This window comes from Castor canadensis, chromosome 2 (genome assembly GCF_047511655.1).
Source record: "Castor canadensis chromosome 2, mCasCan1.hap1v2, whole genome shotgun sequence".
Lineage (NCBI taxonomy): Eukaryota > Metazoa > Chordata > Mammalia > Rodentia > Castoridae > Castor > Castor canadensis.
In genome coordinates this window covers 134,452,874-134,472,473 of record NC_133387.1, presented here as the reverse complement: position 1 = coordinate 134,472,473, position 19,600 = coordinate 134,452,874, and the positions used below count along the sequence as shown (strand labels likewise).

The window sequence follows — 19,600 nt, the reverse complement described above, 5'->3', positions numbered from 1 at the left end:
CCTACGTTGGTTGAGATAGAACCTTACGAACTTTTTTCCCCAGGTGACCTTGAACCTCTATCCTCCCAATCTCAGCCTCCCATGTAGCTGGGATTATAGACGTGAGCCACTGGTACCCACCTTAATAAACTCTTAAAAGGCAAGAATTGTGATTTTTATATCTTTTTGCCTCAAGGCTCAGAGCTTTGTGCACAATGGGAACTTCCAGTAACATTTATGAGAAAATATTACCTAAACTGAGTTGGAATTTTATAGTTCCATGCTTTTTTTTTTTTTTTCAGTGCTGTGCACCAAATGCAGGGCTAGACAAGTGCTCTGCCACTGAGTGCCCCAGCCTCTAATAGCCATACTTAGCACATTAATACCACCTTCATTTGTACTTCTTTGGATCTGAAATGCGACCTTCTTAAAAATTTTTTACATAGTGCTATATAAAGTGACATAAGTGGGAAATTAAATTTAGTCTTTGTGTTACAATGTTACCAGGAATCACATCCCAACCTAGACACTTTAGCTATGAGAAATCCTGGCAATTTATTCAACCTCTTTATACCTTAGATTCCTCATTCATAAAATAGAAATATAGTGCTAACACTTGCTTTGCACGGTTAGGCACAATAAATGAATAGTGTCTGGCATGTCATCAATAAAGGCAGATATTATTATCTTAGTGCACATCACATGTTTGAAAGATCATCAAAACCATGAATGATCATGGTTTTGTCTAACTCCTGGGATAAAGAAAAACAGAGTTAGGAAAAAGTCTCTACCCATTTCTCCAAGCCCTGCCTCTGCACTTTGTACTCTTAGCCCCAAATGGTTATGTGCTAAATATTGCTGGAAACTAAGTTATACATTCAAAAAGTTCTGGATCTCCAGGCCGTTGATCCCTTTCTATACTCCATGAGTTCCCTTAGTACTTCTTTGGAGCTCCCCCTCAATCCAACAATAGCTCAGTCAGACCTTTCTTTGCTCTTTATTCCACAGCAATCCTGATTGTGCTTGGTTCTCCTGCAGTCTTCTGAATATGGTCATATTGAGTTTCCAGGTCGAGTTTTCTATTGTTTTTGTCATTGGTGGTGGGTGTTGTTTTGGGGTTTTTTTTTTGTTTTGTTTTGTTTTTCAGCACTGGTGCTTGAACGCAGGGTGTCAGGCTTGCTAGGCAGGCGCTCTTACCACTTGAGTCACTTCTGAATCATGGATTATAAATCATCATACTTTCATTTATTTAGTGACCCAAGGTTCCCCCTTCTAGACAGGATCCAAAGCAATTATACAGAAGAACTTCAGTTGTAAAACACAAATTTGTCAATACTTGAAGACATAAAACTTGAAGAATGCAAGATTGAAAGAGAATTATCATCATCTGGTGTTGGCCTTTAGGTAATATCTTCACTCCTTTGAGTGCAGGCTTCTGGATGTTTGGTTACACATTAAAAAAATAAAATAAAATAACACTGGTTGCTGGTGGTTCACGTCTGTAATCCTAGCTACTTAGGAGTCTGAGATCAAGAGGACTGAGGTTTGAGGCCAGCCAGGGCAAATACTTCACAAGAGAGACCCCATCTCCAAAATAATCAAACCAAACTGGACTGGAGGTATGACTCAAGTGGTAGAGTGCTTACAAAGCAGGCATTCGAAGCCCTGAGTTCAAACCCCAGTCCAAAAAAAAAAGTATCAGCTGGGTATAGTGGTACATACTTGTAGTGTCAGCTCTTTGGACAAAGGAGGATCAAAAATTCAAGGCCAGCATGGGCTATATAGGAGTACCCTATTTTAAAAATCAAGGAAGAGAGGGAATGAGGGAAAGATCAGCTTGTTAAAAGAGGCAAAAATTGAAAAACCTTTTAATGTCAGGATTCTATCATTATGGGCATTTATTGCAATATTTAATGCTATCTTGATTTTTATACTTAAAAAAGAAAAGCATTGTTCAGAAATAATAGCCATGATACAGCTGGAGATATAACTCAGTGGTAGAATGCTTACCCCAGCATGTGTGAGTCTGAGTTCAATCCCCAACACTGAAAAGAAAAATTAGGAGAAAGAAAAAGAAGTGATATACACAAAAGTTTTATCAAATTAATGAACAGAGAAAATGGAATGACAAGATTATTAGATTACTGAATGTAAGGACTTCTGATTACAAATCTGACCTACTGTGAAAGTCACCATTTCTTAAGTGCATGCCCTGTGAATCATCTTCTTAAAGTTGACCTATAATTAGTAAATAGTCATCTCAATCTATGACTATAACAAAATTTGCATTTACAAATATTTTTAAAACCACAGTTCTCTACAGGTGAGGTTTTTTTCAGAAATGAGATTAGAATTCACTTTGTCTGCTTTTGCCAGTCAGCCTGAAGTCATAAAAGGGACTCAATGGTCTAAGTCACATTTGCTTTTCCACTTCTCATTATTGCCAAGCTGTTCTTATGTATCTTTTATTAATTGCAAAACAGACCTAAGGAGATCTCTTGTTTTCCATTATATGATCTGGATTTTTTTTTAAAGAATCATTTTACTGAAGATATTTAGTGAGTATAAATGTAGATAAGTTGGTTTTTCAGTCCTATCATGCAATCAGCTTTGCTAACTAGACTCACTAAGGGGTCTAAATAGTGACTAAATTTACTCACTGTATTTGTTAGTCTTTTGATAAGCAAGAGAGTCCAGAAAAAAAATCTCAGACATGCCAGGAATCTCAACACAGAAAATGTTATTGTCAGTGGGTCCTCTTGGAATCCAAAAGGACCAATATCTATGGATTTAAATCATATACTCAGAATGATGGGTGTTTAGGTCTGAAAGGGACTCTTAATTATCTGGCCTAAAGATGCAAAGTCAGATGTCCCAGCTAGAGTCAGAGCTCTTGTGTCTCATCCCCCAATTCATGGTATTCACTACTGTACTTGCCAAGTTTTCTCTATCAGCTATTAAAATCAATTGTGATTACTTCCAGGCACATAATGTCAGCTTTGCCAACACTGCCTCAATTCCATTTGATTTCTTTGGAACTACCAGGACTGTATTTGGTTTATTTTTAAAGCCAAGAAGTTTTTTAAACCTGAAAATATTTCATTTTTGAAACCTAAAAGGCTCTTTATTTAGTCCATGATGAATATTTGAGCAGTGTTAAATTTATCATTCTGGCAGTACTCACATTGTACTTGTCATTAATTGTGACTCATCAAAGAATGTTTTGATGTTGAGTCCTTGGTTAACAGATGGCTCTGTTTAGAGGAATTGAGGCAGTGAGCGATGAGGCCCAATGAGAAAGACTTCTTACATAATTAGTCACTAGAGGTTGTTGGAATTTGTGAGAAAGCACAGAGGTCTGTGGTAGATGGGGCAGGGCAGGGTTCGGCTTGTATGGAGGCTGGGAAGCCTCTTTTTTTTAAAGCTGGAGCATGGATAGAAGAGGTAACTGTGTTGATGGTGTGCCAGGTGTGAGCTGGTCTGACACAAATGGCCAGCAGAGGCATAAAGTTGAATACTAGAATGTTTCTGTCTCTGTGGAGTCTGTTACCCTGGTAACTATAGTGACAGAGACCACCACACAGGAGAGAAGGGGAGCTCCAACAGTGGCTGTGCCAGTAAGAACTCCACTGTGGAATATAAGGCAATCTACACTCCTTTTCTTCTTCTTTTTTTGAGGCACTGGGGTTTGAACTCAGGGCCTCACACTTACTAGGCAGGTGCTCTACCACTTGAGCCACTCCACCAACCCAAATATTCCTTTTAAGAAAGCTGTAGCCTCAGAGGCTACAGAAATATCTTCCCCTTCTTTCTCCTTTCTTTCAGCTTTTCTGTTGGTGTTGGTAGCTTTTCTTCCTTCCTAGATTCTTTTTCCTTAGCTTTAAACTTAGGTCCATCAATGGTACACTAATAAATGCATGGTACTCAAAGGCATAAGCAAGCCCACAGGACATTACTCAGCACCTTTGTGACATTTACTATGTTAGTCACGAATCTAGTACAAGAGCAATTTTTCTTATAGTCTATGCACAAGTGAGTCATTCTTTAGCATGGTGTTCAGAGTTCTTTAATTTACTTAAGAAAGAGACCCTTTATACAATTAATATATGCTAATAAAAATTCAAAAGGAATTCACATTGGACCAAGGGAAATGTGAAAGACAAATTTGAAATTCTCTTAGATACACTCTGGAAATAATCATAAATGGTATAGTAGGTGACACATACTTAACATTACTGAGTCTCAGTTTCTTCACCTGTACAATAGGTTAATAACAATCTAGATGTTATAGACTTATGTGAGAATGAGGTGAAATGAAATAAGCACCATGTGTCTGTCTGGGTGGAAAAGTAAATTAAATAAGCAAAGATATGATGACTTGCTTGCTTCTACAAGGAAATACAGGGGGAAAAAATCAGGAATCAAACTAGACAGTAGTTGAATTAGTAATTGATTAAAAAAAAAGTGGCTGTTTTTGTCATTTGTTGTGCTGGGTATTGAACCCAGGGCCTTATGCATGCTAAGCATGTGCTCTGCCACTGAGCTACAAACCTAGACAACAAAGGGCTATTTTAAAAGGCTGTTTGTCAAGAGTACCACATTCAAAATCAAAGTAATAATGTTTTCATTGCAGATCATGGAGTCTTACTCCATGGGGCTGCATAACTTTAAAGTACTAAGAGATAAAACTAACACAAGTGACTGACTTGCCTTCAGAGAGGCAGTGGAGAGAATTGAGGATTTGAATAGAGAACCTGGGCTTGAGCACCTGCTTAGGTTTTTCTGGCCCCTTACTAGAAATGATCACAGATATTTTAATAGATGACATATGACCTCACTCAGTTTTCACATGTGTAAAAAGAATTAACAGTAATTGCTAACTTTCTGAGCGTGTTTTGTGAATACATACTTTGCAAATTACCAAACATTATATGAATCAGCTTTTTAAGGAGTTGATGGGAGTTATTTACTGCCTTCAGGGAGGCTGTCTAACTGCCTCCAGAGATTATAAATAAAAGAATAAATGAAGGGCAGATGACAGCCATTCTTCATTTTTATAGGAGATAGAATTGGAAGAAATAGGAGTACAGTGCAATCAATGTTGCAGAGACAAAAGAGAAAAAGCCTAAAAGTGAAGTTGTATAAACAATGGTCAGCTCTTAATAGACATTAGTTACCCCTCCTTGCTTCTGAAATTCACAGATTCATAATTTCTAGCTCTTTTGGAAGATACACATACATGAAGAAAGAGCTATGTAGCATCTTTTAAACAACAAAAATGATTGAAAATTGATTTTGTTTAATGCCTTGGAGTTTTGCAAAGTGAAGGTTAAGGAACATTAACATAAGCAAAAATGACAGTTTCTGGATGTTTTAGTTGACATGTGACCCAGCAGCAGGATCAGACTGAATAGTTTTTTGAGATTCTCCATTCAATTTATTTTTCTTAGTCAAACAGATGTTTTTAAGTAACTAAGATGTTGGAGAAAAAATATGTCATCTCACATCATGTGTATTTTTTTAATGTTACTAGAAAATAGCTGCATTTAAAGGAAGTAAATGTGAAGAAAAAATTCTGATTTTGCTTCTGCTGAGCTGTTTGTATGACAGCTGATTTAGTACTTTTGATACTTAAAGGGACTTAATGGGGGGGAATATGTCTGGATTGAAGCATTAAAAATAGAAACATATATTCCAAGATTAATTCCCTTGAGTTACTTGACATTTGAAGTAATTGCCCCAAAATAATTTCCTTTGTAAAGGTTAATAAATTTATGAGAGATAATACCTATCTGGCCTAGGGATTATTGTGTCAATTAAAAATAAACAGGATTAGAGAAAGCCAAGCATTAGTTTGGAAATGGATCTATTCTAAGTGTGAAGAAATCATTCAAATTAGAGCAATAGTGAGTGTGAGTCTGCCCTTCTCATCCAGGACTTGATGTGTTCAGCCATGATGGTTTTCTAATGGTCCTTGTTTGCATGTACTGGTTACTTAGCATTGCATCTTTGACTTACCCATGGGCAACTTTCCACCAATACCCGACCCCCAAATAGATCATCAGTTCTGTCTGAAATACTGAAAACACTTTGGTTATATTGGACCACCAAAGATCATGCTCTCAAGAAACTGACCTCTGAAGTTGATTCTTGATAATCAAAGTAGAGACAATCTACTGGAAGACATACAACATATAAAAGAATAATTGTCCCTTTATTGGAGGATAATATATTTTCCCCAGAAACTGATCACTTATAAAATATATTAAGAAGTTGTTTGCTTAATAAAAACAAGTTTCATTAAGTTTTGATGTTTTGATTATACACACACAAATGTCCTTTTCACAAAGCAGGTACCTTTCATCAGTTTCTCCATAATACCATGCATACTTACAAGTCAGACTTTCAGGTATTCCCTGTGGAAACCTCTCAAGATTGACAAGAAATCCCTCATGATTACTGACCTCTTGGCTTTCTTTTCTTGGTCAAATGCCAAGTATTTTTGGTTTGAGATGATAACTTTATTTTAAGCCTGAGAGAGCAGTTGATTTGCCCTTGTTCTAATGATACTGAGCAGCTGCCAAAACCTGTTTTACATCCACAGAAGACTATCCCTGGAGAGGGGACACGTAACCCATGCATGTCTCATTCAGCATGTCTCTTTGGGTACAATGTGGTGACTTTCCATGGGTGGGGAGGGATCTGTGTTTGCTGTCTTTATTACGCCCCTCTGCACGAAGGAAAGACAATGTTAAAGAGTTGAGGCTTTGAGAACATTCTTGTTATTTAATTTGCATCTACAGTGCACCTAAACCTGAGGACAATTTGTGTTTGGTTTTGCTTTAGCAAAATGCATATACCAAAGGCAAATAAATGTACTCACATGTATAGTAATATGCAATTTCTTCTAAGGTCCAGTGTCAAAAGGGGTCTGATTTGCTGTGGAGGCTGTAGGAACAAAAGGCATAATCCCTTTAGATGATAATAATTATACTAGCTTTCATTTTCTGATTACTTACTGTGTGAAATATTTAGCTTATTATCTAACACATTGAGATATTCAATAAATAGCTGCAAGAGTGCAAGACACTGTACTAAGCACTTTATATCATGTATGTTCATGATACATATGATGAAACTGAAACTTACATAGGTTAGATAACCTGTCTGGTACACAGCTAGTAAGCATGGCAGCCAAGAGTCCACCTCTGGGTGTAGTGGCTCATGCCTCTAATCCTAGCTACTCAGGACATGGAAATGGGGAGAATTGCTGTTCCAGGCCAACCTAAGCAAAATGTTCCCACCTATGCAGGGAAGCATAAATAGGAGGATTGTGGTCCAGGTGGGCCCACACATAGAATGAGACCCTAGTTGAAAAATAGCCAAACCAAAAAGGACTGGAGATGTGGCTCAAGTGGTAGAGCATCTGCCTAGCAAGCGCAAGGCCCCAATATCACCAAAAAAAAAAAAAAAAAAAAAAAAGAGTCCATACTAATCTTACTAAATGTGTATACATTGTATACGTCCACCTATACATACACAGTGTCTTTGAGCTCACTATCTGTTCAGATTGTCACTTGTTTCAGACTCTCATTGCCCTTACTGTACTCTCCATGTCAGATTTACTTGCTATATTCAATCTGGACATTTCCTAACCCTAACCCTATTGTCCTACACATATGCCATTTTATCTAGGAAACATTCTTCCTGTTATTCATAGGGCATCTTAAATAACGTCATCCCCAGAAAAACCTCCCCTGAATATTTGGCATTTTCCCTGAGACTACAATACACCCAACTGCCTTTTCATTTATTCATTATTTCAATATTTATTACTCTCCTTCCAATCTTACTAACCCCTTATTTTCATTTAGTCAATATTTTAGAATTGTAGAGTTTTAAAATGAGGCAAAACCTCAGCAATCTGACATTCCAGCCTCCCTCCTTGTCCAATTTTCCTTGCACCATACCCCTGGGAGATGAAAGTTTTGCCTCTGCATAGAGATGAACACTCATTGGGAGACACCAGGGAGGATGGTGAGAGGCCTGATATAACAAGCAGGAGGAAGATAACTCACGTCTGTTTAACCAGCATTTATGGAACTCTGACTATGGTCCGGGCATTATCACCAGGGCTTGGGTGGGTAAATGATAAATGAGACTGTCCTTGTCCCTAAGGGACATATTCTAAAAGGCTGTAAGGTAATGAGCCAAGTGCACAAGTATCTGTTTAAAAAGAAAAGATATAAATTTGGAGATGAATGCTTTGAACACTTGAAGGAAATAGCTGATTGTAAGCAATCAGAAAAGCAAAATCCTGTCTGAAAAAAATGGGACAAAGCCAGTGCCAGTGACTCATACCTGTAATCCTAGCTGCTTAGGAGGCAGAGATCAGGAAGATCACAGTTCAAAGCCAATCTGGGCAAATAGTTTGTGAGAACCTATCTTGAAAATATCCAAATACAAAAGCAAGGGCTGGTGGAGTGGCTCAAGTTGTAGAGCACCTGCCTCGCAAGCATGAGGCCCTGAGTTCAAACTCCAGTATCACTAAAAAAAAAAAAAGGAACAAATGAAAGACTTCATGAAAAATGTTGGTTTCATGTTAGGCCTTGCAGGATGGTGGGACCAGTCTTATTAAGGTCATGGAGTGCTCCACCCTCATTAGACAAGGCTATGTCTTCAAGTCAAGAGAAGGTAGATGTGGCAAGTGCCAAACTGTATAGAGAGAGTTGCTGCAGAAACACCAAGCAAAATGTCATAGTAGTTGTTCAGATATGGCAAGCCAGGATGAGTCAACCCCCTTCCCCCACACACGTCATCACCTACACATTTGGGATGGTGTAGAGAGAGTAAAGAGCAACCCCATTTACCTCTGCTGAGTCACTCTTATGCCTACTCTGTAATATTACTCATCTGACGTTGTCCCCACCCCTACTCACTTTGTCCTCTCACTCAGTCCCTATGTTAGGGATAAGGAAGTGCATAGAGACAAGCGTATAACTTCGGGTCACTGTCTCATGGCACCTCAGTGGGCTGGGGACAGTATGGAGTGCAGTGATGAGCTTGCCATCTGCTTTAGGCCTCCGCACTCCAGCAGGCCTCTGTCTTAGGGTAAGAGTACAGGTAGAGCTGTCTGCCCAGAGGTACACCCTGGATCACAGTCTGTGGTTCTATGCCAGTCCCCAGTACAGCATGTCAGCAGAGAGGGATGGCAAGTACACAATAACTCTCTTCCTGATGAAACCTCAGTGAATCTGGGCTCAGTGGCTGTTTCTCCACATTTCCTCTGGAATGTTCATTCCCCTCAGGCAGCACAGAACTCTCTCACGGAATGAGTCCTTGGGCAAGTATCAAGAAACCTGGGAACTGGTTTCAACTGTGCCATTAACTTTAGGCAAGTCATTTAACATCTGTGAGTTATTTTTTCTCCATTTCTAAAATAGGAAGAGTACCTGCCCTACTGGGATCTGTGAATTTTGTGTCTGAGGCTATAAAATCACCTCAGAGTCTGGCTGAGAATACCCTTTGAAGGGTTCAAATGTGGTAAGTATTGTTAGTACTGCAGTCTTACTATCAACATGCCTTAGGTGCAAATAGTACCACCAACCATGGAGGTAACAAATGTAAGGTACAATGTGGAAACTTGCTAAGTGTTCTTTCTGTTTACATAAGGAGTGCAAATGATAGCTAAGGTGTGAGGTTACCCTTTGTGAGGGAAAGGTTTGTGAGGAGTAGGTGCAGTACATAGCAAAGAAGGAGCTACAAGGCTTAGTGAGCAAAGTTGTATATGGAAGTTGACCATATGAAATAGTATTGACTGTAAAATATACAAGTAGGTATTCTCCATTTGTGGTTTCCTGTTGCTGTCTGACCACACCTTCTTCTCTTTGTTGATCTTTTAGTTGCAAAATAGGACTGACTTGCTCCCTGATTCTGCCCTCCCCCTGCACGCCACTACCACCAGGATTGGGTACCACCAGGATTGGGCCACATTTGAGAGATTGCATCTTAGTCCATTTTCTGTTGCTATAACAGAATATCTAAGATTAGTGATTTCTAAAGAAACAAGGCTTATTTTAGCTCATGATTCTGGAGTCCAAGACAGTGGTGGTAGCATTTTCTTATCTCCTGGTGAGAACCTCTTGCTGTCGTGTTTATGGCAGAAAAGTAGAAATGGAGGTCTGGTGAAGTGACACAAGCTGTAGAGTGCCTGCCTAGCAAACACAAGGCCCTGAGTTCAAACCCCGTTGCCACCAAAAAAGAAGAAGTAGAAAGGAGAAGTGAGTTGTGGAAGGAGAACACATATAAGAGAGACTGGGGCAGAGGGTGGGGAGGCTCACTCAACTATATCCAAACTGGACCAGATGGTATACCACCAGAGGGAAGCTCGGAAAGCAGCCAGCAAGGCCTTGTGATGTGAGCCCTGCCTCCACACTCTACCTTAGCAGGTTCCCTTCATTGAACAGGCCTGATGGGGAAGTCCCTGGACTGTGGTCTCCCAAGAGCCCCTAAGGACAGCTCTGGGTTTTTTCCTTTCACAGTCTAAAGCAAAATTGCCAAAGGAGAAGAAAGTCATTTTTAGAGAGCCTCTGTACAAAGCCTCGATGGAACTGGTTCCCCAGCACAAGAGCATGGGCATCTTCCTAATTTAGATGACTTGTCGAGATGACTTCTTTAACCTCTCTCTTGGCTGTGCTTCTTTTTTCTTTATTCTGCTTTCTGATGACCTATAGTTTTCCTCAAGGAACCAAACCATCTATTTTTGCTTCCATGCCCCTCTTCTCTTCCTCACTCTCCTGCCTGGATGAACTGTCATAGTGCTCCAGCCAAGCTGCCTTCAGCAGCCCCTGACTGAGGCTGCATGCGAACTGGCCGCATGACTGCACACCAGCCATACATGTCCCTTAGGCTGCCCCAGCTGAAGAGGACCCAGCTCAGAAGCTGCAGGCTCCCTGCCTTTTCATGTAACATTTTCTTGGGAAATCTCAAGGTACAGCATGCATCCCCAGAAGCCAGTCTTCAAGTGCTGGAGCCTCAGTCACCCAAGTGTACCCTCTGCATGATGGCAGGGCTCCCAGACTACCCATAATACAACAATGGATGAGGGAGACAGTCTGCTGAGGTGATATTGGTTTGCAATACCCTGATAAGGAGATTTCATTCTCTCCTTGCTGGCAGAGTTATAGAGAGTAATTATATAAGTACCACTGTGACACTGGGTGGAATCTCATTAAAACTGTATAAGGAGCAATCGACTTGTGGGAGAGAATATTCATTTTATTCCAGTTGACTATAATCCATACAATAGAACATTGGTCTGAGCACAAATGCTGGTGCTGCTCTGGCTTCCTGATACTGTGTATGTAGAATATATATTTAGTATAGCATTTGCTTATGTGGGGCATGATTTAAAAAAAAAAAGTACGGTGCATCTCCAGATTTTCCCACCTGGTAAGGAAGTTGCTTGCTGTGCTAAGCAGATTATTGTTTGATTTTGACCTCTCGTGGGAGAACCACTTTGCCAGCTTTGATGGGACGTTCTGTGGCAGGATGGCCACATGGCATCTCTGAAACACACAGAGGCACATACAGACTCAGGCTCAGAAGAATGTGCATAGTCCTCCACCCCAGATGGGGAGGGATTTGGCCAGAGTAGAAGTTGTCATGGATTATTGTTCTTCTGTTTTAAAGAAGGAGTTGATGGGCGTGTCCATGTTGTTTTGGTTGATGGCATATGAGTTTTCCCTTCAACCATACTGAGTATCGCTGACAACAGACAAGAGCCATTCCAAATAGTATACTGATCCAGCAACCTAATATTCAAAAGCATTGAGGGGCAGCGATATCTAATACACTTATACCTCTTTACTGTTTATGAGATGCTTTCACACATTGTCTCATATGCTGTGTGGAGAATTCAATAATCTATTTTTAATTATCTGGAGCACAAACTGTTTAATATTTGAAGTTTAAGATTATCATGAGTTATTTTATTTAAACAATATTTTCATTATGAAAAATGGCTGTTGCCAGTGACTTATGCCTGTAGTCCTTCCTACTTGGGAGGCTGAAATGAGGAGGATTGCAGTTTGAGGCCAGCCTAGACAAAATGTTTGTAAGAATCCATTCCAACCAGAAGCTAGGTGCGTGCATGTACCTGTCATCTCAAGTTATGGGGAAGATTGAGATCAAGAGGATTGTATTTCTAGGCCAGCCTGGGCAAAGAAGTCTGTGAGACTCCATCTCAATGAAAAAAAGCTGGGTATTGTGCCATGTGCCTATCATTTCCAATGATGGTGGGAAGTGTAAAATAGGAGGAGCTTGGTCCAGGCCAGCCTAGGTAAAAAGTGAAACCAGGAGGTACAGAATCACAAAGTAACAGGGCAAAAAGGACTGGAAATGTGGCTGAAATAATAGAATACCTGTCATGCAAGTGCAAAGCCTTGAGTTTAAACCCCAGTATGTCAAAAAATAAAAATTATGTTTACTTTTTTTTTTTTTTGGTGGGACCGGGGTTTGAACTCAGGGCCTCATGCCTTCTATGCAAGCGCTTTACCACTTGAGCCACTCCACCAGTCCTAAAAAAAAAAATTAAAATTAAATCACGACATTTACAAACTAAGAGAAAAACCCTCTTGACCTAACTTTAGTACACTGATATTATCATTTGGTTTCATTTCCTTCTACGCTTTTTTTCTTATGTATTCTTGTATGTTTTCATAATGCTACGTGCTTTTAAAGTGTTTTCCTCTGTAGGTCTTCCTGTTAACCGCCTGCATTTTATCTGGCATTATGCCATGTTTAAAGGAAAGAAACCAAGATTGATCAACCATTGTTTATAAGAAGTACATCATATTGAAGACTATAAAAAGTCTGAGTATCACTCACCATGACAGATAAGAGTCAAAGTACCAAAGTGATGGTGGGGAAAGCATTCATCTGTAGACACCCAGCTTCTTTGTCTGGTTATTGAAGCCGCTGAGCCAGGCAGCTGCAGTAAACTGTCTGAGAATCTGGAGATTGCTATCACTAGTGAGGATGCCCCAGTCGTGCCATATGGTTGAAGTTCTCTTCATCATCTCAGGATGCCAGGTCCCCAGCTGAGCGCATGTTGGATCTGTCTCATAGGAGCACTTGACCTCTGTCTGTCATTTAGGAGCCCAGTTGAAACTGAGATTCAGAGAAGCTCAGCTAATTACCTCTCTTAATATGATTTTGCCCAAAGGGATGGCTGTGTGTGTGCGCATGTATATGTGCACGTGTACCTGAGATAGCCAGGAGGTACAGAATCACATGCCCAAGGATCTGGCATCAACTTTCACCCTAGTGTGATTTCAGCATGTGTGTTTAAACATGCATGCATATGTGGGCGTGCATGTTTAAAATTTGAACCAATCACCTCCCTGGACTAGGTCTAATCCCCTTTTTCTTGAGAAGAATACCAATGGGTATAGGATTTCATTGAAGGAGGCACATGTCTCTGTTTGGTTACCTTATTCTCCATCCTTCACCTCTCCAACCTCCCCATTCCTAAAGCATGCCTAACACACATGGCCTCTACACCAGAGATTTGAGTGGGTTTCTTCAAAGACTGCCCTACCTCTGGGAGAGCTAAGACCCCTGATCAGTGGGCCCAATACCATTTGTATCCAGAGCCTGCCTAGATTCAGTGTAGGACAACCCCTTAGCATTCCCGCACACCAAGATGGAAGATGGAAGCATTTGGAGAAACTGAGGCATACCCGTGCTCAGCAAGTATCTATCATGATGACCAATACAAGTTCCAAAACCCCTGGCCACCTGACAAGTGCTCCTCCCAAGCCATGGAATCTGGGCAGTGTGCAAATGCCCTCTTTTCCTCTTTCATCCTTTTTTTTTTTTTTTAAGTAAGCAGAACTCTCTGAAGTGCACTTACTCTCCAAAACTGTACACAGCAGGACGTGAGAGATCACTTCTGTCTGTAATGGATGCCTTGTGTCCAGCATATTTTCCTGAGTATTGTGCTATTCAATTTAGGACTCCTAATGCATGATTAATGTGTGTTTAAACAGTCATTGCCTAATCAGACTGCTTCACCTTAGGGACACTGGTGAGTACACAAGCCAGACTTACAAAAAAAATAACATCAGGGTGTGCAGAATGATCTGACAACTCTAGTGTTGGAGGGAATGTCTGAGGCTCAGAGAGGGCCTGTCCAATTGCTCAGTTCCCACTGATGCATCTACCCAGCAAGGCTTTATGCATTCCAGAAGGGTGGATTAGATATAGGTTCTACCTGAAGGGAGCTTGCAGTCTAGTAGGAAACAGAACGTGCTCCTGAACAATTACATGTCTAGGTGGAAAGTCAGGGGAGCCTGAAAACTGATACAGAAAAGGGAGGGAAAGTCCATCCCATCCCATAGACAGTGCATGCAGACAAGGCAGTGAGGGGGAGGAAGGAACTTGGCAGTTACTACTGAGAGGATATTAGAGAGCCTTGTAGGGGGCTACACAAGGCCTCACTCAGGCATCCATACAGATACCAAAGCAGCCAAGTTGGGTGCCTACAGGGCCCATCTGTGAGCAATGTTGAGTTCTTTCTCTGTGGGCTTTGCCTCGGGCCAGTGGAGCACTGTATTGTACTTGCTGCTGCTTTTTTGGCTGTGAAACAGGAGAGGCGTTTCCTGAACAGCCCCCCAAATTCTGTATTTTGAGTTACATAAATGTGAAAGAGCGACTAAGGTGGCCTGACTCTGAACATTTTGGTCATTTTCGACCCACAGGGTCCTTAGAAGATCTGTGTGTGACTCATCATAGAATCTGAACCTTTTAAGTGGGTCATGCCTGAATAATGGGTATTCTCTCTCTCTCTCTCTCTCTCTCTCTCTGTCAGAGATTTCAGTTAGGGGACAGTACAGGCCTGTCCTTTTCTGAGAAATCTTAGAACTGGTTATATATAAATAGAGCCTGAAAAAAAAAATGAGAACTTGGCTTAGAGATATCTTATATATAGGGAGAGTATTGGTGTGTATGTATTTATACATACTTTAAAAAATTTACACCCTCTTTATGGAAACTGCTGTAGAAGTTAGGTTCATAATTGTTACATGATTCAACCACCAAATTACTTGACATTTAGCAGAAATTTTAATGTAATAGAGTAAATATGTCAAAAATCCAAACAGATTTTCAATTCTTTTAACTTATTCATATTTGAATTTAGAAGAAAGAATGGCTTCAGGTGGGTTTTCTTTTTCTATGACTTAAAAGTAATGGTGAGTGACAGGGACAATGACTCTAGACTCCTGCTCATCCTAATAGATTTCCCAGGAAGCCACCAGCTCTGAGAGGAAGTGCCCTTTCAACCTTTCAATCCCCTTTAGCCTATCAGCTTGATTATTTTGGAACATGCCTTGTGACAGTATATTCGAGGTCTATACTGCTTCTGTTCAATTGCCAGCTCAGTCATTTACCAAGAAAGTCACCCGCTTTGCGCTTGGGTTTTCCAATCTGTAAAATGGGCTGTGATGATAGTATTATCTGATAAGGTTATTGTAGTGATCAAGGATACATCCACAACTGGAAGTGGTGGCACATGTCTATAATTCTAGCTGAGCTGAAGGTGGAGATAAGAGGATCTAGGCTTGAAGCCAGCCCACACAAAAGTTAGTGAGAGTCCATGTCAACCAACAAGCCAGGCATGGTGCTGCATGCCTGCAATCCCAGCTCAGGAGGCTAAGGCAGGAGCATCACAAGTTCAAAATAAGCCTGGATATATAGACAGATCCTGTCTCAAAAAGAGAAGAAAAAAGGATACATTTACTTTATTTAATGTCCTGCTGGACTCATAGTTAGCACTCGGCTAACATAAGCTTACTTTATCCTCCCCTCCCTATCCTTCTTACTTGGAATCTCCACCTGTAGGAGAACCCAATAACTATTTTATTTATTTTTAGGGGGAGGCAGTACTGGGGTTTGAACTCAGGGCCTTGCTAGGCAGGCGCTTTACCACTAGAGCCATATCCCCAGTCCTTTTTGATTTGGTTATTTTTGAGATAGTGTCTTATCTTATGCCTGGGCCAACCTGGAAAACAACCCTCCTATTTGTTCTATCCCTTGTAGCTTGCATGACAGATGTGTGCCACTGCACCCAGCCATTGGTTAGGATGGGAGTGGGGTGGGGAGGGAACCTTGCAAACTTTTTGCCAGGACTATCCTTGAATCATGATCCTTCTGATCTCTACCTCCCAAGTAGCTAGGCTACTTGTTAGCTTAGCTAACATCAAGGGTAAAAAGTTTTAAGTACTAGAGGAGTTTGAAATGTAGTAGTGCCACAGTTATCTGTTAATTTTCATGTCTCAGTTGTCTCCACCTTAATAATAAGCAAAATTGAATTTATGAAAACTGAAGCTTTCCCAGGACTCAGTGCTCTGTCTGACCCAACGTGTAGTTGTGCTCTTTCCCTGGGTGGTGTTCCTCCCTCTTTTGCTCTTCTGATTGTCACTGCCTGAGTTAGTGATGTAAATAACTTGTTCTCCTGCTTCCTTCTCCATCCTCTTTTTTCTTTTTTTTATCCCTCTCTTTTTCATGCCTTCTCATTCCTTGAAACCTCCTGAAACCAGGAATCATACAATCACTTTTAAAATCAAACTTAGAACTTCAAATGGATTTTCTTTTGTAAATTGCTTCTTCTGAAACAACACCTAAAACATATAGTAAGGCAATTTTAACTGCCAATTTTTGCCTAAAGTTACCAGCATGAAATTGAGATGATAGCTTCTAAATATATGGAGTTTGAAACACAGTATAAATGGAAATTTTTGTAATCTATGCATGGCTTTATGTAATCTACCAAAAAGTCTATTTCCTAACTAATATTTTTCACACATGCACTCAGACCCAACATAAACATACAGCAGCCAGCACTGTATAATGCTGGCTAAGACTGAGTCATTTAAGACATTTGTGGTAGGAAACTTAGATATGAAAGCCTGTTGTGAAATGAAATAGAAGTTACCTAAGTACCAGTATTCATTAAATTGGTAACTTTTAAAGTAGTCATTTCTACAGATGTAGGAAAGAAAAGTTGCCTTTTCTTTCAGAGCAGATCAGCTCAAATTGACAAAATGTTCAGAAATTATACAACTTGTACTTATTTAGCATATGAGCAAACTGAGAGAAGTAGTTTAGTATTGAAATCTTGTTACCCAGTGTTTTAAAGACTGAAGTTGCCTAAGAGACTTCCAAAGTATCTGCTTTAATTAACTTTAGTAAATAAATTAATCAAGTCATCTATCTTTAAAAATGAGCTGGAGTGTTTGAGGAATAAAGAGGATGAGAAAGGGGAAAGGGAATAAAAAAGAACAAGATTGAAGTCTGAAACCCCCTTCCATCCCTACAGCCCATCTGCCCCATCCAGCAGGACTCTTCTTTTTTTGGAGGCAGGGGCAATACTGGGGTTTGAACTCAGAGATTCATGCTTAGAAGGCAGGTGCTCCACCACATGAGCTACACCTCCAGACATTTTTGCTCTGGTTATTTTGGAGATGGAGGTCTCGCTTTTTATACAGGCTAGCCTGGACCGTGATCCTTGTATATTATGTATGCTTTCTACCATAGCTGGGATGACAGCTATATGCCTCCATAGCCAGCATTTTGTTGTTGTTGAAATGGGGTTTTGCTGGCCTGGAGCTGTGATCCTCTCAATGTCAGCTTCCTGTGCAGCTTGGGATGACAGACAGCCACCACTGCAACCAGCCATTGGTTGAGATGGGGTCTCACTTGAGTTCACCTCAAATTGTAATCCTCCCAAGTAGCTAGGATTGCAGACATGAGTCACTGACATCCAGCAGGACTCTTCCTTTAACCCTCCTCCCTCAACCACCTCTGCCCCAAACCTTCCCAACTCCCTCTCCCTAAGACTCCAGACCCGTTTTTCATATTTTCTAAAGGAACTTACATTGACATGCTGGAGATGTTGCAGAGACTGTGTGTTGAGGGAAAAGAGAAGGAAGAGTAGTGTGGTCCTGAATTCTCTCATCTGGAAAACAGAGAGGGTTAGAAATTACGTGTGTAAATAAACACATCCCTTCCCTCCCTGTGTTATTTCCACATGTGTATGAGTATGTAACTATGACAGGAGAAAACTACGAATCAAATTTACAATCATACTACACACTCAACGAACACCCCAGCACGCTGTGAGGAAGAAGAATCCCGTGGTGGTACTGCTCCAGTAGGCTGCCTTTGTCATGATGAGCAGAGAGATGAATAGAGGCAGATTTGGAACAGTCAGGAGCTTTGCCTCTGAAAAGAGAGACGAAGGCTGGGTAGGGCAGTTCAAGAAAGCCAGGTTCTTGGTAGGTGGAGATAGGAGGATCACAGTTTGAAGCCAGCCCAGGCAAAAAAGTTAGCAAGACCTTCATTGCAACACACAAGCTGGGAGTGATGGTTCACATCTGTAATCCCAGCTACCTGAGAGGTGGAGGTAGGAGGATCATAGTCTGTGATCAGCCAGGGCAAAAGCATGAAACTATCTAAAAACAAAACTAAAGCAAAAAGGGCTTGAGGCTTAAGTGGTAGCACACTTGTCTAGCACTGAGTTCAAACCCCAACACTGCCAAAAAATTTTTTAATTAAAAAGAGAAGAAAGCAAGGGTGAGATAGAACTGGAAGAGAGAAACCTGAGAGTAAGAGAGATTGGGGTGGTAGTCAGAGGAAGTACAACTTTGGGGAAGATTTTATGAAGGAACTAGGGGACCTTTTGCTCTCTGTCATCAGTGTATCCTCTTGTCCGTGTCCCTAGGCAGTCATCACAAAGGTTACATTACCCTTCAATGCAGTCAGAGTCAGAGTTCAAGGCCTCTGATCGTGTGTCTGCATCTTGCTTCTTTCCTTATTGTTCCTTTTTTTAATAAGCATCCTCACAGTTGTCAGCAGAGAAGGGAACGTGGCAGACATGGAAAGGCTCAGACACCCAATGGCCACTTTATTCATAATGATAAGCTAATGTAACAGGCAAAGGTAATGTCAGGTTTTTAAAAAACTAAGTTGAGACTTTCTTAGTAATTTAAATCTGCTTACAACTGGTAGGACTTTGGCTTTGCTTAATAATCTTTTTTGCATTTTGTATTTGGGGAAAAATTTTTGTTTTTACAATGACATCTTTCCTCAAACTTGGAGGCACTCTATCACTTGAGTCATACCTCCAAGCCCTTTTTGTGATAGATTTTTGGTTTTGTTTTGGTTTTAGCAGTACTGGGGTTTGAACTTAGGACTTCACACTTGCTAGGCAGGTGCTCTACCACTTCAGCCACTCCATCAGCCCTTTTTTGTGCTAGGTATTTTCAAAATAGGGTCTCTCAAACTATTTGCCTGGGGCTGTCTTTGAACTTCGATCCTCCTGATTTCTGTCTCTCGAGGAGCTAGAATTACTGGTGAGCCACCAGTGCCCAGATATGATAGTTATTTTTGAGACTGGACCCCACTTTATGCCTGGACTGGCCTGGGCATCTGTCCTCCTATTTGTGCCTCCCTGCATAGCTGGGATGAGAGGCACACACCACTGTGCCCAGCCATTGGTTGAGGTGGGGTCTCCAGAACTTTTTGCACAGGCTGATCGAGATTCTCCTGATCTCCATCA

At 40.7% G+C, this 19,600-nt stretch overlaps 1 protein-coding gene and 1 long non-coding RNA gene across 4 annotated transcripts in view; one reads left to right on the top strand and one right to left on the bottom strand.

Annotated features, from left to right (window-relative positions):
* Frmd5 (FERM domain containing 5) overlaps positions 1-19,600 on the top strand; it is a 314,393-nt gene that overhangs the window by 229,400 nt on the left and 65,393 nt on the right. The window lies entirely within an intron of this gene.
* LOC141417476 (uncharacterized) lies at positions 1,733-18,079 on the bottom strand. The gene is made up of 3 exons (XR_012442051.1): positions 17,918-18,079; positions 6,863-6,927; positions 1,733-2,024 (listed from the first exon to the last, which is right to left on the bottom strand). It is a non-coding gene; the product is annotated as an uncharacterized lncRNA (long non-coding RNA).